The following is a 25621-nucleotide window of genomic DNA, read 5'->3' on the forward strand; positions in this document are numbered from 1 at the left end:
GGGGAAATGACAAAAAAAGCAAAAAATGACCATTAAATTTGTTAGTTTCAGGTTAGCCCTTTACTGGAAGTATGTGTCTGACAGACACGCATGGTTTTTTTTCTCGATGTGCTGGCATCCCTGTATGTTTCTGTGAAGCGAGCTCCTCAATACCTTCATAATTTTTTTTTCTTAGTTTGGTGGTGTGATTCATTGTTGTCGGTCGCGCTTGTGTGTTAGCTGATAAGAGCTTTTTTGTAACCTACCGTGTCTGAGAGGCACATACTTCCAATAACGTAAGTTTTTTTGCGTGTCCCTTGGACACATACTTCCAGTAGTGGAGTTTTCTTGCACACAAGTATTATTGATGTTGATGATTAGAACTTAGTTATTATGGAGGAAGGACCTTCTACATCTAGGAAAAGGAAACTAAGCGATGTAGCGAAAGTGGGTGAACCCAATTTTTGCGCCAAGGTTTCAAAAATGTGGGAAGAAATGGAAGAAGAAGACGGGCTAGAAGAGGAGATGGAAGATCTATTTTCTGATGATGATTCCGATGTGGACTCCATGTTCATTCTTGTGACATATGGTTCTTCCACTGATGATGAAGATTGTCGTAATATCGAAGCTAGTATTTCGTCTGTAAGTTGCAGAACAAATAAAGAGAATGACGTTCCAGCTTTCTTTCAAGGTAAGGAAGGATATTCTTGGGAATCTAAAGAACCAACAAAGACTAGACGTGTTCCTCGTCAAAATATAATACGAGGAATTCCAAGCTTGACAAAGATTGTTAGAAATTTAGGTGAAAATCCTCAAATGGAAGATATTTGGTCTCTAATTTTTGATGACGACATTATTGATCATATTCTGTTGTGGACAAATTAGAGAAAACAAGAATTAAAGTCAAAGAGCATCAAAAGAGCAATTACAGACCAACTCATAAGTGTGAAATAAAGGCACTTTTAGCTCTTTTTATGCTTACATCAATTTGTAAGTCTGGACATGAGGATATGGTTTTCCTATTTTCTACTGATTCTATGGGTAGACCCATATTTAGATCAGCTTTGTCAGTGAAGCGTTTCTAAATTTTGTTACTCTGCCTCTGATTTGACGACTCTGAAACAAGAGAAACACGGAAGGAGACAAACAAAGTTGCATTTTCATAAAAAAAGAAAAGTTTTTCTCAATAATAGTTATTTTTTCTTACGTAGCACTTGCGTTGTGTATGTATTTTGAAATAAATTTTATAATATTAGATTTTAAGAATAAATCTATGTAATACTTTGCAAGGAAACAAAAGTTTCGGCGTTCCGTGTCTGTCAGACACATACTTCCAATTATGTAATAAAAAATCATACTTCCTGTTAAGGGTTAAAAATTGAAATGAAAAGGAAATTGAACAAAATGCAATCTTGCTTTAAAAAAAACGACACAACAGAGACTGTCACCAGTTCAGCACTTCTTTTGCTCGTAAATTGCAATCTCTATGCTCACCTTGGTGAAAAAAGACTCAAGAATATTACCAAAATGAAAGAAGTGACAAAACATGACGAAACAATACACCGAATATTGCGAAAAATGACGGGAAAATGCCGAAAATCGGGGAAAATTACCTAAAACCCGAAAATTGGCAAAAAAATGCACTTTAGAATTACCTTTTTTTGGTTCTAGACGAAGTGTAATATTGTGTATATTTAATGGGCATCGTGTCCGAGATGTCAGAAAAAAGATGACATTTCATCAACTTCTGCTCCCTATATATGAGTAACAGTTGTATCAAGCAATATAAGCAAACTCAATATCACTGTCCGTATATCGTAAATCCAATGGCGGCGATTTTGTTACAAAACTGGTAGGGGCAAGGACATTTTACTTTCTCTTGGTAGATAAGGTTTAGTATAGTGCGGGAGCAAAAGTGGCAAAAAGTGGGAAGGCAACTGCCCCCACGCCCCCTAATCGCCGCCACTAATACCAAAACACCTCTACTAACCTACTCTCGTAAACATATAACTGCGGGAAGTAATTTTTAACGCGGAAAAAGCGCATGTGAGTAGGTTAGGTTGAAGTCAGGAGGCCCCTGACAGAGCATAAAATCAAGTTTTCAGACATGTTAGAACTGTCCAGCTTATAGACTTACCGAAGGTTAACTCTCAAGAAACTTGAAAGCCGATCTCCATAGCGGAGTAATTAGCGTGACACACTGCCAAAGTAGAGGTCCTCGGCTCGAGTTCTGGGTAGGTATGGATGTTTATGTTTGTTCCGTAACATCGAGGAGTACTGGCCTAAGCATATTTTTTTCCGAGAGGTGCTGGAATTGTATAAGTGGATGCTTTCAGTGGCGCCAACTTATAGGGGCCCGTGGGGACATAGCGCGCCTAATTTGTCTTGTTATTATTATTATTATATTTGTTATTGTTATATATTTGCGTATTGAAATCAAATCAGTAAATCACATATTAATAATAGCGAGTATGGTGTGCATTTATACCATGATATATTGAAGGGAGAATTTGAGATTTTTTAAACTTATAAGGACCCAATGTTTTCCAACAGTTGGCGCCCCTGGCTGCTTTGTAGTGCGCGTCATACGCAATAAGATATTTCGAAAATTTAGAACGTTACACTCTCAAAAGTGGCAACTGGTGGGGTATTTTTATTTGCTTGCATTTACACCTGTTTTACGAGTTTTAGTGCTTTTATTTGAAAATGTTGATTAAGCAAAATTTCGAAGGGGGCTTAACCCCCCTCTGCATGCGCCAGTGTCGAAAAGTAAAAAAGAGTTGTAAGAATACAAGATTTTTTAAAAAGAGTATAATTTGTCCTAAAAAATTGTGACTGAAATTAGAAAGTGATTAAGTCTTTGCATGAGAGTGGTATGTCTAGTGAATTCCAAGATGGTCGAGGTGCGGCCGATGGCGCGAAAAAAATGCAGAAAAAAGGAGAGAAAAATCCAAGACAAAGAAAAAGGGGAAGAGAAGAATAGAGATCGCAAAAGGTCAGATCCTCTCAGGTTGTGGCGCGGCATCACAAGAATCCAGATCCAGCGATCGCCTTGATTGGACTGGGAGCGGGAAAAAAGACAAAGGAAGAGCAGGGGAATCTTGAAATAACAGTCCATCTTTATCAGGCGCCGATAATTCCATTTATTGTTCTGGTCAGCCGGGGCGAAGGGGAGATTGTCCTTTGATGAGCATGGCGCGAGAAGGGCGGAGAGGTATTAATGAAAGAAGAATTGGATTCTGGAGGAAGAAAATGGCGGAACGGGGAGGGAAATGGACAATAAGTGTTGTGGATTTCCGCCAGAACTTGCTCTGTACATGATCTGGTATTTTCGGATGTAATCTGCAGACTTTTCTTTCGTGCATGTCCTTTGAATTTCGCCGACTTATTACTCCTGGACGTAGTACTATGTTTTATTAAGCTTCAGTGGCGTATACAGGAGGAAGCTGATGGGGGTACAGCCCCTCCAGAAATTTATAGAAAATCCAATTTTTCAAATTAAAGCGGTAAAGGAATTGGAATAAACGAAACTGGATAAAGCAAACTCCCTTTAAAATTATCCCCGATTTTTAAATAGAAGTTTAAAGATTGTAATTACAAAATATTATATTGGGTATCCCATCCCCTTGAATGCAGCTGCGTAATATCCACTTTAAAGTTCTAACTCCCTCCGAAAAAAGACAACGTGAGCGATATGGTGGTTACAAACAAGCCAAATTACCCTTTTCATCTTGTCTACGTCCATCTTCAACTAAGTACAATATTTCAAAAATTCTATTGCCGTATTGCAGTGCAAGTGATGTCCTAACACTTCAATCAATTCGCTCCAAAAATATAGTTCATATAATGTGTTGAAAATGTCCTAACCTTTCTGAGACTTTAGTAGACTTTAGTTAGTTTTTTAAGTCCATTTATGCACAGTAAGGCTGATCGGGACCGGAACTAGAGTTTAGAGTGGGATCCGAACCACTTTGTGCCTCCACCGGGAATCGAACCCGGGTCCTCTTGATTACAAGGCAATGACGATAACCTTTCTGAGAGATCACCATATGGTGAGTTAAACAGAATGAAGTATTGATTGATTTGGTTTATTTATACTTTGCTTTTCTGGCACTTTTGGCTAATCGCGAAGATGAGGATGTTATTATAAGATGAAATTAATGAAGGGACACTCACAAAGAATACCAATCCCCAGGCAGGGAATCGATCCCAAGACTACTGGTGATAACCACTCCGCTGCGAAGGTCGGCACAGAATTTAGTATAACAGCGGATAAGATTACCTCATATACTTTCTTTAATAATTTACAATTAAGTCTTAAGGAGGCTAATTAACGGACATGTTTCTTATGTGTAGCACACTAGTGACTCTTAATAAAAATCTCTATTTTGTCAGTCCTTCACAAATAACAACATAAACTCAATTATAATTGTATATATCACTTACACCTTTATGCATTATGGTATGCTATTTTATAATATATTTTAATACGTTCTCTAGCGGCGACTCAGAACTATTTCATCCATACATTTTGAAAGCATGGTACGTGTTATATGGATAGGTCGTTTCGTCTACCTCTGTGCTGTACCCACCATCGAGTGTGCCAAAATTCTCGTGTCAAATGCAGACACATACTCAAAGTTCTGCACGTAGGAGCCAGAAAAAGAAGATTTTGCACGAAGCTACTGGCGTACGCAGGGGGGAGCTGATGAGGCTACAGTCCCTCCAGAAATTTTGAGAAAATTGTTATTTTCAAACGACGTAAATGACCAGAAAAAAGCAAACTGTAATTGCAAACTGTTCTTAATATAACCCCGATTCCAATTTTCGTCTTCGAACAATTTTGAAAACTAATATTGAAATGATTATTACGAACTGGCAGTCCCCCCTAGAATGCAGCTATGTTATATCCACCTTTACAATTGCAGCCCCTACCGAAAAGAAAATTCTGCGTACGTTACTGCACGATGGTGTGCCAATGCGTTGGCGGGGTTAGCGGGAGGGCTCGTGTGGACAAGCCCCTCCCAAAATGGAAGGCTAAATATTTTAAAATCTATGATAGCATTCTATTACAGCAAACAGTATTCGAGCAATCCTTTTTCAGACAGTAAAATAATCCCGTTACATTAAACAGGATTAGATTTACTAGTAACTTATTTAAGTTGAAACCAGATACCAAATTCGGGACTTCTGGTTACAAGGCAATGACGTTAAACGATGGACACAAAGCAAGATATTTCCATGTTTACGGCAGTTTGACCTGATGAAATTAATTCTCAAGCTTATCTTTCTGTAGGCATTGTTAATAGAAATAACTAAGAACTACAAAAATCTACCAATGTTTGCAGATTTGTCTTATTCAAATGACAGTTTTTCAACTATGATATTGAGTGTAGAGTCTTATGGTAATAAAACGGCTAAAACATCACATGACGTCATTTCAATACTATTTATTCTACACGCTAAAATATGTGCTAATGAGTTATTACCAATCTTACTAGTTAAAACAATAAGAAAGCATTTAGAAAAAACAATAATAGATTGCGCTACAAGAAAAAAGGGAAAAAGTAATAGAAATTGCTGACTCCAGAAATGAAAGAACAAGACAGAGACAAACAATATTTATTTATTTATTTATTTATTACTAAACACAACAGGCGAATGCCCAATTACAGTGTTCTACATTTCTTATTTATCTTTACACTCAGTATTTCAGATCTTTACCACCATGTACAATATATATAAGATACTGATATAATATATTATAAATTACATAAAATATGGAAATAAAATAAACAAGGATAAATCAAGGATAGAAGTTATTTACATTAAAGAAATATATTAATTACGTGTGTAATAAATGACCTGTAAATAATTGACACACTAGAAAGTACGTACATAAATGTAATTGAGTATAAACTACGAAAGAAATATATATATTTACAAATATTGCGTTTATGTTTACATTGTTGACATTTATTCATCCATTCCTTGAATAACATTTTTGAATGTCCCAATAGCCATGTTAAATATGTCTAATTTTGGTTCCCTTTCGGAACATCTGTTGTACAGTTCACACATTCTCCTGATAGGTGATTTATTTATAATGTTCGATCTTCTGTTACTACAGTAAAAGAGGCCCCCTTTGGATCGTGTCTTGGAAATAGGAACACGTATGTGTATTTGTTCTAGAAGATGTTGCACTTGAATATTATTGTTCATGATTTTGTGTAAGAAACAGAGCAATTGCATATTCCTTCTTTTGCTGAGAGAAGGCAGGTTGTGGTGTTTACAGAGGGAAGTGTATGATTCGTATCGGGGATATATGCCTGTTTCTTTATAAGTAGCGTACCTTACGAATTTAGACTGTAGCATTTCTATTTTATGCGTGTACTTTTTGTCCTGAGGAGCCCATATTTCTGCTGCATATTCTACTTTGCTTCGGACTAAAGCGTTAAATATTATTTTCATTATTTCTTTGTTCATAAACTCTTTACTCATTCTAATTGCGTACCCTAGGTTCCTGTGTGCCTCATTTACGACCCTTTCAACATGTGTTGCAAATGTAAGTTTTGAATCAAATGTAACTCCTAGATCTCTCATCTCGTTAACCCTTTTAATTTTTGTGTTATTTATTTTGTAATTGAATTCAATTTGCTTTCTGTTGCGCGAGTATGTCATCGTGCAGCATTTTTCTATCTTCAGATTAAGATTATTTATTTCTCACCATTTTGTTACTGTATTGATTTCATTTTGTAAGGATTTGCAGTCATCAATATTACAAATAGTCCTACCGAATTTTAAGTCATCCGCGTATAAGAGTCTGAACGAGTCACACAGGTACTTTGGTAAGTCATTGATTAGAATTAAAAATAACAGAGGTCCGAGATTCGAACCCTGGGGGACTCCTGAGAAAACTGCGAACTCTTCTGTTAAAATTAAAATTCCATTATAAGATACGTTCTGCTTACGGTCTTTTAGATAAGAAGCAAAGAAATTTAGTGCTGGTTTGGAGAGGTCGTAACACGAGAGTTTACTCAACAAAATATCGTGGTTTACTCTATCGAAGGCTTTGGATATATCTGTATAGATGACATCTACTTGCTTTCTTTCTTCTAGATTAGTTGCAACGAAATGACTTAGGAGGGATAGGTTCGTAACAGTGGATCTACCCGGGACGAAGCCGTGTTGGTTTGCAGATATTACTGGGGATATGTGTGACAACAATCTTTGATAAATAATACTTTCGAAAACTTTTGCGGGCGCAGACAATAAAGATAGGGGCCTATGCTCTTCAATGTTACCCGTGCCACTATTTTTGGGTACGGGACGCACTGTAGATGTTTTCCATTTCCTGGGAAACACAGACGCAGCTAGGGAAAGATTGAATATTTTTATTAAGGGTAGGGCTAATAAGCTAGCACAACCTTTTAACACGTAGGGCGGAATGCCGTCAGGGCAACAGGATTTCTTTGGTTTTAACTATTTTATTGCCTTTTCAACATCATCAATACTGACTGCGTTTAGTACAAATGCTTCACCTACGTCTATCTTTTCGTGGTCTTCGATTAAATTGCAGTCGTAATTCGCGGGCGTGCTCTTATAGGTGGAAAGGAAATGCTGAACGAAGGCGTTCGCAATTGCCTCGTCATCGTCTAGTGTAGTGTCATTGTATTTGAGGGGCATGGACGTATTTTTCCTCCCTTTATTTTGGACGAAGGACCAAAAGTGTCTAAAATCGAGTTTTATATAATTTTCTGTTTCTGCTATGTAATTCCTGTACGCTTTTTCAATTTGCCTTTTGGTTATTTTGCGGAGAGTTTCAAACTGTGCACGATGAAAGTTGGTATTACCAATTCCACGTTTCCATTTCTTATGGTGGTGGGATTTGCTTTTAATGTTTTTAATTATGCCACTGGTGAACCAACTAGGATATAGTGATGTTATGGATTTCTTTCTGTACGGGACGGTGATTTCGAAAACTTTATCAAGATTTTCGTAAAAGATATCAAGCGCGTCATTTACATTCTTTTGATTGGATATTTCTTCCCAGTTGACGGTAGCAATTTCACGGTACATTACTTCAAACAATATTTATTTTTGTTAGTTACTTGATTGGTTGGTTGAATTATATTATATTTTACATTGTTTTTCTGCCACTTTTAGCTAATAGTAATGACAATTTATAGTCAGGAAATAATTTAAAAAAGGAGAATCAGAAAAAAAGAAGTGTTACTTTCCGTTTAAGGACCATAAAGTCGGAGATAAACCACTGTGTATGTACCTGGTTGCACGTTTGACAGCCCGATGGTGTAACGGGGCACCAAAGATAGTGTTGAAAAACGTCAAATCCGCTAAAACACTGAAGTTCTATTAGGGATGCCTACGGGGTGGATAATGACGCGGACCGCGCCATCAAAAATTTGGGGAGGTGGATTTTTCCTTAAAACAATCTCGTATATATGTGCGATGAGGTGGGGAGGGGCGATGAAAATATATTTCATTATTAATTCATTTACTATTACTGGTTCCAAGTCAATTTGTCCACTAGTACAGTGGGATCCATGAGTATTACCGTGCAAATTGTCCATGACTATTTTCATTAAAATTTCTCTTACATCCTATATGTTTTGAAGCGATGGATTTTTATGTATGCTGGTGCAGAAGTTGTCAACAGCTTGTTTTGAGTTTTCTTTTAATTCTTGAAGCTCTTATTGGGTCAAATAAAGTGCACGAACATGGTGATGGACAATTTGCTGGGTAATACTCATGGATCCCACTGTACACCATAATTAATACTTAGATGAAGAAAATTAAAGACTTTGGGGGGGAGGGAACTTGATGTAAAAAAATTCAGTAATGCTAAGAAAAAGGTGGCGTTCAGTAATGGGATAGAAGTTGAAGCGGGGAATTGAATACCTTATGGAAAATAGGCTCTAAAAATCCTAAAATAGGTTCTAAAAATGCTAAAATAGGTTCTAAAAATCTTAAATTAGGCTCAAAAAGGCCTAATGTAGGTTCAAAAAAATGTAAAGTGGTTCACAATTCATGAAAAATACTGATTAGGTACAACCGTTAAAAAATCAAAATTTCAATTTTTGGATACATTGGAATCGCACAGACCCTTTATATTATTAATATATATTTGTGTGTGTGTGGGGGGGGGGTGAGAGGCGGTAATACGTAAGGTTGAAATAGAGAAAATATCTGCCTGTACCATTGAATTTTTTTAAATTTCGGCTTGAAAACCAGTATGTATAGTTGAATGTTATCATGGTCCTAGAGCAATTTTTTACATGTTATCCACAGTCAAACTTCGGTTTTTTTCTGGGAGGATCATCTTACGTATTTAACATGGTCTTTCACCAAAAACAGTCAGTGGTGCAAATTTGAATGTTGAAACGTTACTTTGCAAGGCATGAATGCGACAAAGCACAGAACGATCGTGCAGGGAACAGTGCAGTCAGACAATTTGCTTTGCTTAGGGCAGGGGTTTCCAAACTGTTTGTTTCACGGCGCCCTTAGTGTTTCAAAATCTTTCCGCGGCGCCTAAGTCAGAATGTAGGCCTATCTAACACTTGCAATGGTTAGGTTGCTTGCCAGAAGGTAAAAATAACAATCATATGATTGATTGAATATATTGGAATATTTCGCGGAGCCCCTGTAAGCCAGCGCCTCAGTGGACACTTTTGGAACTACTGGTTTAGAGCTTTGAAAAAACATCATGGACCTTGAGGAAGAGAAATTGACAGAAAGTTTTTTTTCAAACACGTCAATCATTGACTTTTTCGGTACACCAAAGCAAGAAAATACCTCTGTGTGATACAGAAATCCTTAAAAAACCTTTAAAAAAATACATAGAATCTTAAAAAAAAAGTTTGATTTAGGCGCATATACCTAAAATAGGTTCTAACAAGCAAAATAGGTTATTTTAGGCACTATAAAACTTCGTCAGTTGTTTCGTTTTTTCATGAAACGCTGACATAACTTATTTCTTATTTATCTGCAAAGGATAAAATAGGTTGAAAACCTAAAATCCGACCTCTAATTACGACACAATCTGGGGTGACGCGCCATTGGCCTTGGGGCGGGAGATGGGCAACCCTGAGTTCTATTACACCAAGACTGTGTTTGTAAGACTACACTCGGTGTTGCTTTGCAGCACATTTCTTTACAACATACACTCACGAATACTTCTGGGTTATTACGATCTCACTGAGAATCAATGGGATTGTCAGAACCCACAACTGTATGTGACTGTACATGACTTATAATACATAACTCACGCACTATCGATGTCGCCTTTGGCTTCACTTTGGGTTTCTCTTTGAAAATATCGGCATGTATTATTGGAGGAAGGGGAAGGAGTAAATACGTTCGCTTAAAGTTTAGAACATAACTAGGGCTAGGATTTTGATGCAAATGGATCTTTTTTTGGTAAGGCAGAAACATTGCATAAGTAAATAGAAACGTGTTTTACACGTAAGTGTATTAATTGGGATGCCTTTGATATGGCATTTTTTTTGCATTTTTTGACCCTTTTTTAAAACTTTTTAAACCGTTTAAATCATTTTTCGGCCTTTTAAAAGTTATCTTATGCATTTTTCTACATTTTGGTGAAAAAAGGGGCATTTCACATGCAAATGTAACCCTTTGAAGGAGAGAGGTTCCCGACTTTCGTCTCATTGCCTTCAGCGCAGTTCTGAACGACTGTGTTTGAAGAAACAAAGAAATTCTGTGCAGTATTGTTGATACAAGCTGTTGTGTAACAATTCAGCTCAAACAATATGATTTCCCCCTTTATCAGTAAATACATTGTCGCCAGACGGATTATTGTTTAAACAACAAGGGGTACAAAGTTTTGTGCTCTGTATCGGACATTTTGTCAGGGAAGCAATTTGCACTCTATGGAATTAAAAGTGACTTAACAGCAAGTGATATTGTTCATTTCAAGTACGCTCCTCTTGTGTCGGTGGAACTCGAGAGAATTTTTTCCGTGTACAAGGCTCGCTTGTCCGAAAACCGACAATCATTCACTTTTGAAAATTTGCATAATGATTCTCGTTGTGTACTGCAACTCAGTACTTAAAGTGTATGACAAAAAGTTAACTTTCTTACTTGTACTATACCTGCCGCAAAATTAGTTTGGTATTGAGAGCTGAAGGAACACGCGTCACGGTGTTGCCATATCATGCGGTACGGTACGCACTGAAGCCGTCTGACGCTGTGTTGAGGAAAACGTGTTATAAAAGGAACAACAATGATGAAATGAGTTATTGTTTTTCGAGGAAAACGGAATAACAATGATGACAACAATGATGAATTGTTTTCTCTCTTCATTTCCATCTCCCTTACAACGTGAACGAATTAATGAAACGAGCATTGTTTACAGGTTACCTTTTCAATCCATTCTGAAAATATTGAATATATACACTTTCAATAATCATTTCTTTTCGAAGTCGCCGTTCAAGTCTGCCCATCTTTCAATTATACCGCAACTGAATTGCACAAAGTCCAGTTGGTGAGGCGTCTGACTTTTACGCGGGAGACCCGCTATGTTTTGGGGAACTTTTTCAAATATCCTTAGCAGGCATCCCTGATGGCGTAGTGGTAACGTCGTCGCTTAGTAATCAAGGGGTTCCTGGTTCGATACCCGGTGGAGGCACATGGCACAGTGGTTCTGACCCCACTTGAAACTGTAGGTCCAGTCCCGATTAGCCTTCCCGTTCATAAAGTGGACTTAAAACAACAAATCAATCAATCAAATATCCCTAGCGGCTCCGGAGTCGACTCAGCCCAAATGAGTACCTGGGGCAAACCTGGGGTGAAGGCAGTTGGTGAACCACATCACCGCATCACCTCCATAATATAGCCTAGGTCGAGGTCGAGGTCGAGAATGTGTCGAGCCCTACCTCCACATCCCCATATGCCTCCATACTTTACTTTATTTTCCGTCCATAATTTTTTTTTTTTGTATGAGAATCCCAGAGATTTTATGACTGTCCATAAAGATGTTTCCCCACCTTGAAAAAGTCCCGAATCTTTCAACGAAACGAGCAGTTTCCCTACAGTGGGATGAACTTTCCTCCTATAATAAGAGTAAATATGGCGACGAATGGCGTCTTGCTGAAAGGTATCTAAATTTGTCACGCGTTTACTGATATTCCTCTTCTTTCCTGGGGTTTCCAGTTTTGAAGCCTCGCATTGATTTATTTCTGACACATTATATTCTTCTTTCCCTATGGTAACAATATTGTTCTTAGACACGCCGAAAGTAGCAGCAGTCCTGTCCAGAACATTATTTACAGAAATGATTGGACCCCCATTGTTTCTCTCTTAATCAAAATATTTTCGCATATAACAAACGATCTCCCGCGTTTGGCCTTTGAGAGGAATTCCTCGAGTATTGCCTCCTGTGCTTGACATTCTTCACACAAGCACGCGACATACTCAAGCAGAACACAGAAAATTATGTACAAAAAAATAACACACTAAAACAACACGCTATATACAACAAAGAATACTCTAAATTCAGTAAACACCAAACAAACGGACCGGTTAAAATATCACAGCAACGCAAAGCAACAAACAAACAACACGTCCTCTCCCAACAACATGAAAACTGATCGCAGGAAGAATCGCCCGATAAGCGGCAACACCGAGATAAACGTTTTCTGTTGCTAGGTAACCAGGGCTTGAGTGAAGCACTGGGACGATTTTGATTGGCTCGCATGCCAGCGACCCACCCTCCCGCAGTGACGTAGACCCGCTTCCTCCACGTGCTTCCCAAGTGTCAATACCAAACTAATTTAGTAGAGTAAATTTGTGACTCCCACTGCAACTCTGATTTCTTGACCAAACGACCACAAAAAGTTGAAAAACTCACTTTCTCTCCCCGTTCTACGCCTCATTTATTGCGCTGACGATATTTCACGGGCGCAAAAAGGCAGTGATGAGTGAAAGATGAGCTCTCATCCCCTCATCCTCTCATCTTTCTCATTCTCTTTTTATTCTCTCATCTTCCTCTCATCCTCCTCTCATCCTCCCATCTTTCTCTTATCCTCTCATTTTTTTATTTTCTTATTTTCTTATTTTTTGAAAGATGAGTGCATCTTATCGTAATTTTCCAAGTCTGGGACCAAATGTTTATATATCACGACCTACGTAAACCTCTTTTCTCATTCTCTCATTCTCTCATTCTCTTATTTTTTGAAGGATGAGTGCACTTTATCGTAATTTTCCAAGTTTGGGACCAAATGTTTATATATCGTGATCTTCGTAAACCTCTCTTCTCATCCTCTTATTCTCTCATCCTCTCATTCTCTCATTCTCTCATTCTCTCTACCTTTAGAATATTGTCGTCAACATTAGAGATGAAGTTGGAGTGCTGGAATCAACGGGGCCAAATGTTTATATATGGTGATCTTCGTAAACCTCTTTCTCGGGGGGGGGGAGGATGTGGCATATACACACGCGCGTGCTCTCATCTTCTCATTTTCTTATTCTCTTATTCTCTTATTTTTGAAAGATGAGTGTATTTTATCGTAATTTTCCAAGTCTGGGACCAAATGTTTATATATTGCGACCTACGTAAACCTCTCCTCTCATCTTCTCATCTTCTCATTTTGAAAAATGAGTGCACCTTATCGTAATTTTCCAAGTCCGGAGCCAAATGTTTATATATATCGTGATCTTCGTAAACCTCTCCTCTCATCCTCTTATTTTTGAAAGATGAGTGTATTTTATCGTAATTTTCCAAGTCCGGGACCAAATGTTTATATATTGCGACCTACGTAAACCTCTCTCTCGGGGAGGGAACGATGTGCCACACACATACGTGCGCGCGTGCGTATGCCTCTTATTATTTTCCGTATTGTGACGCAAGCAAACAAAATAATAATTGTTGTTTTTTTAGGATCTCTGGCCCCTATATAACCTCGCCGGGGTGCATGGTGGCGACGAAATCATCACGAGTTTAGATTTGTACTGTGAATGTTGTCAAAAATTTAATCAATATTGTTTATTCTCGATGCTAGAATCTTACATAAATTATTCTCTAAAAACGAAAATCGATAATCCTATGCCAAGCCCCCAAGGCATTCAGGCAATTTCTAATGTTCGCGTGGATAGCCACACTCGGTAGAATTTTTTCTGTCCCACTTTGGAGCAATTGTGTTTTGTCGCCCAATGTAACATTTTCATCACGGACCAAACTATCCACAGCAACCTCTCCCCGAACCCATTCACTTTGCATTCTCTTTCGCCCGAAGAGATTTTATTTTTTTTCAGCTTTCCCACGGTTCTGAATGAAGAATCCATCACATCCCCGATAACAATAGAATCAGAGGGGGATGTGGCGGAAGCAAACACAGCAGCATCTTCCGCTTTTTGAGTTTTATACTGGGAATCGTTTGTTTCACACACCACACCCTGACGGGGCGTGGAATAGAGACCGAGGGGAAATGATCGACAATACATACATGGGTGGAACTATCAACGTCCTGTTTATTGTTATTTGTCCCCCACAGGATATTGTGCGCATCACAAAAGTTTTTTGTTGAAAAAAAATATAGCATGAATAAATGAATCAGTCAACAAGGGTTTTATTTGCTAGAATATTAACTATAGCCCTCATTGTGTTTTCACCAAAGAGAGTCGCGTGGAGTAGGAAGGAGAGAAGGAGAAAAAAAAAGGAGTTCCTATATAACGTACCAGTTTCTTCTTTGGTACATCATTATCATAGTGAACGTCAATCGTGGCAGTTCAGTATTTTTTAATTTGTTTGTCTGGCAGTATACATATATATCATCGTGGAAGTTTTAGTGAGCTACAAGTTTTATTTTGAAGTCTCTCTATCTCTCTTGAAAGGTGAACGTCAATCGTGGCAGTTCAGTATTCTTAATTGTTTATCTGGCAGTATACATATATATCACCGTGGAAGTTTTAGTGAGCTACAAGTTTTTATTTTGAAGTTTCTCTCTATCTCTCTTGAAAGGTAAGTTTTTATTTTCATGATATATTAATATTTTTGTTTTGCGTCTGACACACACATATTCAGAGGAGCCATAAAAAATTGACACACACTTACATGACCCATATTTTTAACCTCCTACAACAGTGCACACACACATACATACATACATACTGCTCGCGTCTAATATATATGTGGAAGGAAAAAATGTCGAGCATTTTTTCAATTTTTTTTCTTCTGTTTCAGTGCGCTTTCCACTACCACCACCACAACCCCCCCAAAAAAAATTTCTCTGTATATATATAAATAACAGAGAGAAAAAATGGAACCGCAACCAGGTCCCTCCGGTCTTTGCGGGAAAGTGGCATGTCGCAACTGCGGAATATTAATTTCTAAACCTAATATTGCTAGGCATTTGAAAAAATGTCGTCTACCGGATCATGATGTCGTAGTCCCGCCGGCAAAAAAACCTCGCATTGATGAGCATGAAGACGGTGCTTTGAATAAAAGTGCACGCATCATGACCTATAAATCTGGAAGCGAAAAGTGTGACTCGAGCATCTTCCTCGACAATGTGAAATCTCTGGTAGTCGATAAATTACGTGATTGCCTCGTCAATGTTGCAATTAAAATTCATCTCGTCTTGACCCTGCTGTATGAGAAAGTTGTCTCGTCCGAGTCAAGCACTTTTAGCTTTTACGTAGGGTGTGAAGCCTTACACGATGACAATAACGAGGATCTTGACGAGATAGTGACACGGCTATTTGATCACCTGACACAAAAACAAGAAGAGTTTGAAGGTAGAGGAAGTGGATGGAGTCTTTGCGGCCGCAGCCACATGTTAGAACTTAGAGTCTGCAATTTCAAACCATTACGCAGCGCTCAAAAAAAAACAAAAAAACAAAAAAAGCAAAATGCAGTGTTGAACATACAAAGTAATGATCAGAAGAGTTTCCTATGGTCTGTCATCGCCGCATTACACCCAGCTAATAATGTTAACCCCGAACGCCTGTCCAATTACAGAGGATACGAGGGAAGATACGAGAATATGATGAGAGGAATTTCCTATCCTGTGCCCCTGAATAAGATCAATCAATTTTTAAAAAACTATAGGGAGGAAAAAGGAGAAGATATCGATATTTCTGTTTTTGGGGTTGACGATTCCGCCAATATTCGTGTCTTAAGACCTGCTAGAAGCCAGAATAATGTAATTCAACTCTTGCTTGTAGATGGCCGTTACAGTTTGATACGGAATTTCTCACGATTAGTAGGAAGACAGATCAGCAAGAATCGCGATAAGATCGAAATTTGCGATCGGTGTTTGAGAATTTTTCGCGGGGGTAAGAAGATGAAAGAACAGCACAAGTGTTTTGGCTCCGTGAATGCAGAACCCGAAGATGTCATGCCGGAACCCGGAACCAAGATGAAATTTCAGAAACACCAGGCTCTTCTCCACCATCCCGTCGTCCTTTATGCCGACTTTGAAAGCTTCCAAGTTCCCATGACGTCTTGCGACCCTGATCCCTCTACCTCAAGCACGACCCAAATTTTTCACCACGAGCCTTGCAGTTTCTCCATCTACGGAGAAAAATTGAATGATGTCATCTTGTATTGCGGACCCGATGCGGCAAAACATTTTGTTGAGAAGATAGCGGAATGCGCGAGAGAACTTGCACCCGGCCTGAAAGGCTCTTACGTTTCTCCACCTGCTCTCACAACAGAACAACAACAGAGACATGACGCGGCGACAAGATGCGAGGAGTGTAACCAGGCTTTCACCCCCGAAAATTACAAGGTCGTCCACCATAACCACCAGAATGGATTATTTCTAAGCACCATCTGTAATTCGTGCAATCTTAAAATTAAGGAGTCGCATTTTGTTGCCGTGTTTCTGCACTATACGGAGAAGTACGACACACATCTCTTCGTCAAAGAGCTCCACAACATAACTTCTCGAATCAGCATTATTCCGAGAACGAGTGAGAAGTATATTACAGTGAGAGTGTGGATCCCTCTCCAAGAAGGAGGAAGCGTGGAAGTGCGAATCCTGGACTCTTACAATTTCCTGTCCTCCAGCCTCGCAAGCCTTGCAGCTCAACTTGGCGACGAAGATCTTGTGGCCACCAAGCAAAAATGTTTTTCGGGGAGAGATGAGAATTTGAATCTGTTGCGTCGCAAGGGCGTCTACCCCTACGAGTACGTCAACGATTTCGACAAATTTGACGAGACGGAACTTCCACCCCGGGAGGTATTTTATTCTTCTCTCACGGAGGACGTCTGTTCCGAAGAGGACTACGAACACGCTCGTAGTGTATGGACGGCATTCAATTGCCAAACTTTTCGCGATTATCACGATCTTTATCTGAAATTGGACGTGACACTTCTGATGGATATTTTCGAATCGTTTCGTAAAAGATGCATCACGATATACAAGTTGGATCCTGCGTATTTCTTCACCACGCCGGGATTGACTTGGGAATCGATGATGAAATACACCAAGGTGGAACTGGGCCTCATCGCAGAGAAGGAACAGTATGCTTTCATGGAGAGTGCGATACGCGGTGGCATCGTCCAATGTCCCCGACGCCATGCTCAGGCAAACAATCCTCATACGCCTGGTTACGATGCATCGAAGCCCAACACCTATATTGTCTACTGGGATGTCAACAACCTGTACGGCCACTCCATGTCCCAGTGTCTTCCCATCAGCGACTACGCGTGGATGACCGAAGAGGAACTCTCCTGCGAGGATTTTCTCAACTGGAGCGAAGATAACGAATGGGGCTGTTTCTTGGAAGTGGATCTCGATTATCCCGAAACACTTTACGAGAAACATCATGGATTGGCCCTGGCCCCCACCAAGGAGAAGCCACCTGGAGGATCGGAGCCAAAACTCATACTAAGCATGGAGAACAAGCGGAATTACGTTCTGCACTACCGACTCCTCCAATTTTACATAAGTCACAGCTTGCAGTTGAAGAAAGTTCATAGAGGATTGAAGTTCCGACAGAGCAAGTGGCTGGAACCCTACATAACCGAGAACACGCGCCGCAGAGCGCAATCGACATCGCCTGCAGACAAGGATCTGTACAAACTGTTCAATAACGCCATCTACGGCAAGACGATGGAGAACGTGCGTAATTACATCGACGCAACGTTGGTCACGGACGAAAAGAAATTTGAAAAGATCGTCGCGTCCCCCTACTTCAAAAACTTCACCATTTTCGACGAGAATCTAGTATTCGTCGAGAGGAACAAGAAGCAAGTGATGCTCAACAAGCCGATTGCCATAGGTGCCACTGTCCTTGAACTATCAAAATTGCACATGTACCAATCGTACTACGATCAGTTTCAACCTTTTTATGGAGATAACATCCAAATATGTTACATTGACACGGATAGCTTCATTTTTCTAATCCAAACACCAAGCCTCGAACATGATCTGACTAAGATGAAGCATCTGTTTGATTTTAGCAACTTACCATCAGGCCATCACTTACATTCGGCAGAAAACAAAATGACGATTGGAAAATACAAAGATGAAGTTGGCGGGGAGTACATCAGCGAATTTGCGGGGCTTCGTGCCAAAATGTACTGTGTAAAGATTACAGAAGAAAAAGAGATCAAGAAGGCGAAGGGGGTGGGAAAAATAAGTACCAGCAAATTTAGCATGCAAGACTACAAAGAATGCCTTTTTCATGGTAAAAGGCAACTCAGCACCGATCATCGCATTGCAAGTAAATCGCATGATTTGTACACGACGCGCGTAACCAAAGTAGCATTGGATGCAACGGACAACAAGTTACGTGTTCTCGATTGTCAAATCCACACGCGAGAGTGGGGGCACTACAATAAAAGCGATAAATGTGACGCGTGTTAACCGTAACCTCATAGCCATGAAGTCCGCTGTGTTTTTGAAGAAGAATAGCATACGGAGGAAAAGAATGAAAGAGGGAGCCCTCGGGCGATGAAAAATAAGAGTTGAATTTAATGAGCCTCGGTTTGGAGCGGGCTTAACAACATAATAACGGGTTGCAACTTTTCATCGCCCGAGGGCTCCCTCTTTCATTCTTTTCCTCCGTCTGGTTTTTGAAGAATAGCAAATGCACAACGTGTTAAATAACTAACAAGGACAATGAATCTCTTTGGTTTTCGCAAACAAAACAACATGGACACTGCACCGCCAAATTCCAATAGCCTCTTACCTTCCGTGTTATCTAAACTCAATGGTCTACTAATTGTACATCTTAATAGTATATGGACGGAAATAAATAACGATGTGGGCAAGATGTTTTATGTTTTTAATAACAATTTACATTTCTATGAAATTCCGATCGACGGGAAACTTCAAATCACCGTGAATCCGGAGAACACAGGCGAAATCAAAATTTCTACCGGCAAGAACATTTTTCGAATGAAGCACGACAAGATGCTTTCTAACATTACGTACGATGTGTCTGCAGGAGATTACCTGTACGTGGAACTCCTCGGAGACTACGACAAACTTATTCCTCTCTTCGTAGAATTACGAATCGTCTATCCTATTATAAATAACCGTTAACCAAATGCCTAACGATATTTTCGGCAACACCAAGCGTGTGGACCACGCAGAAGAGATTCTCATGTTGGACGTTCGTGTTAAGAAGTTGAGGACTGATTTGATCGCTTTACAGGAGACCTTAAACAAAAGTTTAGAGTCGGAAATCGCTACGCTCCAAACACAATGTCTCGATCCCATTCTGAAAATCGATTCCGAACTGAAAACACTGATAAAAAATTATGTCGACGTACCTTCTTACGACAATATTCAAAATATACAGTTGAGCATGGATTCGCTTCAAAATGATTTGGCCAAATTACAGCAATTTCAATCGAAAAATGAAGATTTGGAAAAATTGAAACTCGAAATCGAAGAACGAACTTCCGCAATAGAAAAGAATTTCTCTGAACTTCAAACCGTGGTGAACGATATTGATGTAGAACGCTTGCATGTCGTCGTTTCCAAATTACAAGAAGAATTCACCGGCACGTTGGAAGAAATTAAATCCAAGTTGCAGACTTTGGAAGATACAATGACGAACCTACCATCGTCGGACGAACTGCAGGTCATCGGTAAAAGCGTCGCGAACATAAAAATTCAACTGGAGGCCTATCAAGATTTCGAACACATTCAAACCACCATCGCTACGCTTCAGGCGTCCTTGGAATTGATCAACGAAGAAATTAAAAATATTCACGCTGAAGCAAGTGTGTTGACGAGTATTCAGGACACGTTAAGCACGGTTCAGCAGAAGATCCAATATTTGGAAAATTTGAACGTCGAATCCAATCTTACTCATTTTCATCACGTACTGGACAACATACAGGGTGACTTGGAATCGTTACGAACGAGCGTGCCTTCGAGCGAAGATTTGGAAAAATTGAAAACGGCGGTGACGGCACTATCCGATTCGAGTGACATCAAAAGTTCGTTGAGCGATCTCGAGAGTAAAGTGGCCAATCTCCCCACCTCCAAAGAATTACACGCTTTGAAAAGGAACATATCACGTATGCTGAAACGATTGGAAACGGAAACGGCGAACGTGGAACAGATTCGAGACGAACTTGCTTCGCTGGTGTCGACGCTGCCCACTTCGCAGAGCGTCGCCGACCTTCACACGCAGTTTACAGACATGCGAATCATCGTGAACGATCTTACCGAGAAGAGCTCGAAATTGAATCAAATCGAGAACCTTCAGAACATTGTCGTCAACATCAGAGATCAAGTTGGAGTGCTGGAATCAACGCAGGAATCGACGCTGGCCTCTTTCGGTGCCAAGTTGCAAGAACTCAACGAAAGCTACAAGCAGTTGAACGTGGAAGTGAAAATCAAACCGTCATTTTCTACCGTAACGGATACCATAGTCGAACATTTGTTGCCCGTACAAAACACACTGGGTCAGCTTCACAGCAACCTCGTTAGCGTCGACACTAAATTCGCTAAACTGCATTCTCTGCAAGCCATCGAAATCAACAGCGTACCCAATCAACAGAGAATCTCCACCTTCGTCGAAGGTAACAAACTGTACATGCTACATCCTTATCATCCGTACTACAAGTTTCTCCTCGATGGCACGATTCAGATAAACGAATTTTCGTACTGGTCTCACGGCAGAAAAGCTAGCGTTCCCACCATGACTTTGATATCGAATCGTGGTGTCCAGAAAGCAGGAAACATTCCTCTGGCGCGTTGGAACGAAACGCGCAACATATATGAAATACACGAAGACGAAGATCTTACTGTTTTCGACGTGAGTGCCGGCGATAAGCTGATCATTCAAAACACGAGCGAAGTGCCACCCTCTTTGAATCCCATCACGCTGGTGCTTCTTTTGAAACGTAATCTCTAAAAATAATAAAAAATGTCTAGGCAAGCCATCGTCCAAGAATTGCATAAACCTGCACGCCGCAACTACGAACGTTTGGCTGTGGTAACCAAGGGAATCGACGACCTCTGGGAAAGCGACCTCGTCGAAATGAGTAGCGGCAAGTTAAAAAACGTGCATAAATTGAACAAGGGCAACAAGTACCTCCTCACCGTCATAGACACATTTTCGAAATTCGCATGGGCTCTACCTTTGAAGGCAAAAACAGGAACGTGTGTCACGGAAGCATTCAAGACAATTTTTCGCGAAAGCGGCGGCAGACGACCTCGGTTTCTGCACACGGACAAAGGGAAGGAATTTTACAATGCCGTATTCCAAAAGTTTATTCGGAAACACAACGTTCAACATTACTCGACCTTCAGTGACGTCAAGGCCAGCATCGTGGAAAGATTCAATCGCACTCTGAAATCGCGCATGTGGTCACGCTTCACGCTTCAGGGAAGCTACAAGTGGGTCACTATTCTTCCGGAACTTGTTAACGACTATAATCACACACGGCACGCAACGATAGGCATGAAGCCAGCTGACGTTAGCAGGTCTGACGAGCAACGTTTAATTTCTAGCGTTTACTGTCCAAAATACACGCCCACGACAAAAAAGGCTAAATACAAAATTGGAGAACAGGTGAGGGTCAGTAAATTGAAGCGAACGTTCGACAGGGGTTTCACACGAAACTGGAGCACCGAACTTTTTACCGTGGTTCGAGTTCTACCCGGGAACCGTCACACGTATATAATAAAGGACAGTGGCGGTGAAATTTTATTGGGGCGCTTCTATGAAGAGGAACTCTCTAAAACTAAATACCCCGACACGTACCTTATTGAAAAAGTTTTGGGCAAGAGAGGCAACAAACTTTTGGTGAAATGGCTGGGACTTCCGGAAACAAGTTGGATCGATTCAAACGAAGTGATTCTATGAGTACGTGGAATGTTGTGAAACGTTTACCTAATTCGGAAAGTCAAACGAGAAAAAAAAAGAACGGCGAATTGCTTCCCGACAGCATCCGCTGTCTGATCGTAGGTCCTTCGGGGTGTGGGAAAACGACACTGCTCGTGGACAATTTTCTCCTCGCACCGAATTGGTTAGATTGGAAGAACAGGCACCTGTACGTGTTCTCGAAAAGTTTGGAGCAATCCAAATACCAGCAACTGATGAAACTGTACGATGGTCTGGACATTGCAACGTTCGCCTCGGAAATAAAACCACTTGACGATTGTCGTGAAAATTCAGTCGTTGTGTTCGACGACGCCATCCTGGAAAATCAAAATGAAATTCGCAACTTTTTCACGCAAGGTCGTCACAAAGGAATGGATTGCTTCTACCTAGCTCAAACGTTTTCCAAAATTCCAAAACAGTTAGTACGCGACAATGCTAATTTCATATGTTTGTTTCGTCAAGATCACACCAACCTCAAGCACGCGTACGATGACTACGTAGGCGGGGACATGAACTACAATCAATTTTCGGAAGGCTGCTCTTCTTGCTGGAACGGTGACGATTTCGGATTCGCGACGATCGACATGACGAGGAAACCCAACGACGGAAAATACAGAAACAAAATCAACGACTTTCTAAACGTTGCAACGTTGTGAGAAACGACGTATATAAATAACGTCATGAGGAAACGAAAAATTGAAGACGAAAATCTCAAGCTTCGCGATTACCTCGCGAAACGCTTCAAAGGTTGGAAATCCGAGAATCGCGGATTCTACGAAGAGAAGAAACGTCAGGATCAACCTGTGATCGATGCCATCAGCGGTCTAGGTAAAGAAATTAAGAGTGTCACGGAACAAAATAAAAATTTGATTAATGAACTCGTACCGCTCGCAGCTAAAAGTTATGCTGTACCCACGCCCATTTCGAGCATTCCTTCGACACCGTTCGAACTGAAGGATGCACCGGTACGACGTCGAGCCATTGGTAGCACGTCGTCTTCGGATAAAATCGAGTTGGGACCTTTGGCACGAGACTACCTGAGCACGGGGAAGTTCGACAAGGATGAAGTGTTCGGATTGTATCCCAGCATGGAAACCAACGAAGGTGGCGGTGTGGTGTGGAAGATTGGGAAATCGAAGGTAACCTTCGAAGGCAACGACATTAAAGTCAATTTAGGCGACAAGGATAGTTGGACCAGGTATCCGGGTACGGTGGGACTGTGGGAACTCGTCGCCAAAAAGCAGCCGAAAGATTACACCGACGAAGATTACCAAAGTTACAAGGAAATTCTGATCATGACGGATGCCTTGTACCAGAACAAGAATAGGGTGAAATCGAGCAGCGGCGAGAAGTACAGGAATCTCATCAAACCGATTTGGAACCAGGTTAAAACAGGCAGCGGCGTCAAACGCTACAACACGTTACCCAAAGAATTCGTTTGGGTGGACGACGTTAGGAAACTCGTGGACCGATTGTTGGTGATAGCCGGCGAAGATAATGCAGGCAACCGTAATTTCTACAACGAGAAGGTTGGCATCGTGGACATGATCAGCACGAAACTTTCCAACTTCATCGTGAACGACGACAAGGGCATAGGTTACCTGATCAAAATCATCAACACACTGCCTCCTAAATTTTGGAACGTGGCCGAAGGAAAGGGACTCGTGAACGACATCATCAACAAGTTACCTTTCGAGATGCATTTACCTGGCTACCAGTACTGCGGACCGGGTACCAAACTCGAGAAAAGATTGGAGAGAGGAGACAAGGGTGTGAATCCGTTGGACGCCGCATGCAAAGATCACGACATCGCCTACAACACCACGCAGACAGATCTGGACGCACGTCACGAAGCAGACAGAAAGTTAGAGCACGCAGCTTTCGAAAGGTTCGTGAGCAGAGACGCATCGCTGGGTGAACGGGTCGCCGCACTAGGCACCACCATCGCCATGAACACGAAACAAAAATTGGGGTGGGGTATATAAATAACATACAGTAAAAAACAACATGGCTTGCATAACTGATTTGCCACCCGAACTACTATCTAAAATATTCAAAAAGATAGTAAACGGAGATGTTAATAAACTTCTAATCATAGCAAGAACAACGCCGGAATTTCGCATCCCTTGTGAAATAGTTCTCAAGGACCATCTTCGGGAGATCAGCGGCCTGAGGTGCAGTGATCTCAACATTCTGCTTTCGGCTGCAGGGGAAAAATTGGAGGAGAGGTCGGACGAACTGTACGAGGCAAGGCAGGGAAGAAGATGGTACACAGTAGATTGGTACAAGTCTATGCAGGAGACGGAAGATATCACTACGCACATCCTCGCGTTTTCCGAAGCACGGACTTTCTTCCTCTGTTAAAAAATAATAATATATATATACGTGTCAAAAAAACTTGATATATAAATAACACACATCGTGAAAAAAAATAATCTTCGGTATATATAAATAACACACATCGTGAAAAACAATTAAATTTCTCTAACACACACACTGAAATTTTTCTCTTCTTCGATATGACGACTGAAAAAATGAGTGAGCTCCAAGCATTAAAACAAATGCTAAATTTGTCATTTGAGTATGTAAAAATTCGGGAATTGGAAGTCGACAAATCTTACACGATAACTTCCGGTTCAATCGTTTCTACCCAGTATGGTCCTAAGGTACGCCTGTTGCTCAACGCACAATACAGTCTATTTTTACCAGATCGATACGCTAACATGTTATCGGATGAGAAGCTATCTATTTTAATCGAGAACAAAACTCGAATCGTGTACAAGGGGACAAAGGAACTTTTTGGCAAGAAAACAAAGCACGTAATAGAATTTGTGTAGCAACTGCAGGACCGTGAAAAAAAAATCTCAGAATATTTATATATAAATAACATACCGTGAAAATAACACATAGAGCATCAACATGAAGCCCAAGGGTGTCGTGTACCAGATACCATATTCGAATCTAAAAAATCTAGGTACCCTCACCAAGAGGGTTACTCACCAAGAAACAACGCGAGAAGAAACGTTCTTGCTTGTCGAAAGGACACGGAATGAAATTGCTGCTCAGCACACCTCAATTGAAAAGGTTGCAGCGTTCGCGGAAACAGCAAAAGATCGGAGGTTTCATATTCAGCATCCCGGCCATCCTGGCAGCATTGGGGGCCGTTGGAAGTTTGGCCGGCGGAAGTGCCGCCATTGCGAAAACCGTCATCGACTCGAAGAAGAACAAGGCGGAATTGGAAGAACAGAAACGTCACAACCTGGCCATGGAGAAGAAGGGGAAAGGTATAACCAAAAAACAAAAAAGCAAC

This window comes from Lepisma saccharinum, chromosome 3 (assembly GCF_977018435.1).
Source record: "Lepisma saccharinum chromosome 3, izLepSacc3.1, whole genome shotgun sequence".
Classification (NCBI taxonomy): Eukaryota; Metazoa; Arthropoda; class Insecta; order Zygentoma; family Lepismatidae; genus Lepisma; species Lepisma saccharinum.